The sequence below is a fragment of the Salmo trutta genome, chromosome 6, assembly GCF_901001165.1.
Source record: "Salmo trutta chromosome 6, fSalTru1.1, whole genome shotgun sequence".
In the NCBI taxonomy this organism is placed as follows: domain Eukaryota; kingdom Metazoa; phylum Chordata; class Actinopteri; order Salmoniformes; family Salmonidae; genus Salmo; species Salmo trutta.
The window spans coordinates 38,797,567-38,800,918 of record NC_042962.1 but is presented as its reverse complement, the minus strand read 5'-3'; the positions used below and the strand labels follow the sequence as shown (position 1 = coordinate 38,800,918).

The window sequence follows — 3,352 nt, the reverse complement described above, 5'->3', positions numbered from 1 at the left end:
AGCCTACAGTTTGTCAAGCCTACAGTAGTCCATGAAATGTCAGTCAAATAATTAAATAGTTGTAAGATAATACAACATATACTGAAAAGTACTGAGAAGTCAAGATGACATTTTAATGTAAAATGTATTACTTCTGATAAGCCTATGACAATTGATAATTGACCTACTCTGAATTAGCTAATGATTATTAAAACAAATTTCCAGCATATCCACAAGCTGATAATCAAGCACTTCTATAATTTTGCTTTAAGGGTTTTCAGACCACAACTCTCCAAACACTAGCTAATCTTACCTGTCGAGTTTGAGCATGAACGGTCATTCAATTGGAAGCTGCTCGAGCGCAGATCAAGTGAGAAGATGTCGGACTGCTTTCACGAGGGAACAGATAGGAATACTGGAAAAAGAGTTCTACACGGAAAATTATGTCTCAAGACCAAGGAGGTGTGAACTGGCCCCATCTCTGAATCTACCTGAAACAACAATTAAGGTTTGTTTGATGCATTACAAATGATCTATCTATCTAAATGATAAGCCTATTTGAAAACGAAATTATTATTATTATCACCTGAAGGCCTGTAGTCTACTGCAGGATGTTTTTACACAGCTGTTCACACCAACCATCTGAGAAAATCTAGACTCATCAACTCAACTGTATTTCATCTAAGATTTTCTCTGTTTTTAATTTTGAATCTTGGTCAGTCCAATTTTTTTCTGTGAACATGTTCCCTGTGTTCTAAATCTGAACACATAAATAACAAAATCTGAACCAGCAGTTGGGTCGATTTTCTCAGCTGGTCTGTGCGAACTGTAGCCTATACGGAGGATGGACCAAGTACAAACCACAACATGAATTTATTATTGAATGATGGCCATTCAAAATGTGGTGTTGTTTACTCGAAACATTAAACATACATTTGGTTTATAATTCAATTTATATTATTTTTGTTGAACAATATTTCAGAGTGGTTGATGTTCAATTCCCAACCCACATTTTTTTAAATGATGCGTGCTGATTGACATTTCATTTATTTGGTCTCAGGCCTAGACTATATATATTTTGAAAAGACAATTGAGGTATATAGCCTACAACTGGTATAATTTGGTATCATTTATTTTACAAATCATGTAGAAAAGTTTAAGGCCAAATATTCTATAAAACCGCGAGAGAAAAACAATATAGGCCTATCTTTGAAATTTTGGCTACACTTGATGAGTATTCATGGATATATATCTTGTTTTTAGGTTTGGTTCCAGAACAGACGGATGAAAGATAAACGACAGCGTCTAGCGATGTCTTGGCCTCGCGCGGCGGATCCTAGCTTTTACACCTACGTGACGCACGCAGCAACCACCTATCTTACCCCTTCCACTCTCACCTGCCCCTGCCATATTACCCACACATATGCATCACAGCAGCTGCAGTGGCTGCTACAGGTGCCTCGTCGTCACCTTTCCCAACATCAATACGTCCTCTTGACACTTTCCGTGCGCTCTCACGCCCGTACTCGCGACAGGAGCTTCTCTGTAACTTTCGGCACCCAGGTCTCTACCAGTCTCCAACCGGCCTCGCCAGTCCTGCGGCAGCAGCAACATCAGCATCAGTGGTCGCAGTAGTTAGTGCGCCATCGAGCCATGGACCGTGCTCGTGCCTCAGCTGCCACAATAAAACCAGGCTTCTGTTACTGGCACCGAGGTGCAAGAGCTCAGAGTTGACATGCTCACCAACCGGTCAAAGGTCAGAGAGTGTATTTTTGCCATACTCTGCCGCTGTGCTCAGTAAAATGGAGGGGGTGTCGCCGGATTAGCCGATCTGGTTTATTTGTCTCCATTGTTTATGTTTCTTCTACTCTAAATATTTAAATGTGTGTAATAATCTAATACCATTAAATTCATATATCATCAATTTAGACAGGTCAATGTCGCAATGCTCCAAAAGTATTGGGACAGTAACAAATGTTTTGTCCTGAATGAAAAGTGAATGATGAGTGAGAAAGCTACAGATGCACAAATATCATACCCCTAAGATATGCTAACCTCTCAACATTACAATAACAGGGGAGGTTATCATTTATTATATTTTTGCGTCTCTAACTATCTCACTCATCATTATTCAATATTCATTCAAGATTATCTGTAATCCTTATTTACAATAAATGTGACTCCAAAATGACACAATACATTATTTATCATTAATTTCCATTGGCACAAAATAATCTGAAACGCAACCAAAACAAACAGTAAATGCATCCAACAAATTTGTAGAGTCCCAAGCTAGATGTAGTCATTGCATGCTATGAATATGGGACCAAATGCTTACATTTTTACTACTTTAATACATATAAGTCAATTTGTCCCAATACGTTTGGTCCCCAAAAACGGTGGGACTATGTACAAAAAGTGCTGTAAATTCAAAACGGTTCACCCGATATGGTTAAACACACTCTCAAATGAAAGCTGACAGTCTGTACTGTAACCTCATTGTATCATTATCATGCTGGACTATAGATCCCAAACAACAAAACATGTGTCACTGCCCTAATACTTTTGGAGCTCACAGTATTAGCCTAGGGTTTTTCTTGGTATTCATTTGGTATACCAAATAGGCTAGCTATCCGGTGCATTAGGCTATAGACATTCAGATACCAGGTATTATAACACTAAACTTGTGGCTAATTTATTTATACAGGCTATATATTTTTTACATATATTTATTTATTTTGTACCCAATTATTTTGTTTATTTGGCCAGAGCCATATTTGGGTTGTAGGCTAATAACCATCGGCTATAGATTTTTTTTTTAAACAGTTAAATTGACGAATGATGTAATTTGACATTTATATTCTATAATGACTTATGGCAAACCATTTATTACAGTAGGCCTACAGTGCCCAGCATTTATGTGAAATTTGGAGCAGACAACTGAGCCACAAAAACAAAATCTCCTGTAGGCCCACTTGTTCAGACTAGGACTACATGCTTAGCCTAATTCGAATTTTTGCGCAAACCAACTAGCCTACATGATTTACGCTCAGCTTGGAGCTACGCACGTCCTATGAAGTTATGATTCAACCTAATTGAAGTATTTAAAAAAAATAACCACCAAATGTGCCACTTTCCGACATAAAAACGATAAAGGGCCCAACAGAAAACGAAATAAATATTCTGATCCCTGTATAATCTCTAAGAGAAATTATAAACATTTCTCACAGCAAGCTTTTACCCTTGACTTATAACACTCTGAGTTTTTATCCACTTGCTGCTTTCTGGACCCGGTTTTAGCCCTTGCTTTTTTCTCTTCTATTGTTACCTCTATGTCTGATAAACATGCCCCGCTTAAGAAACACAGAGTAAG

The 3,352-nt window shown here is 37.9% G+C and overlaps 1 pseudogene; it reads left to right on the top strand.

The window, feature by feature from the left end:
- Positions 1 to 276: 276 nt before the first annotated feature.
- On the top strand, positions 277 to 2,162 carry LOC115195901 (homeobox even-skipped homolog protein 2-like; annotated as a pseudogene).
- The last annotated feature ends 1,190 nt before the right edge of the window (positions 2,163 to 3,352 follow it).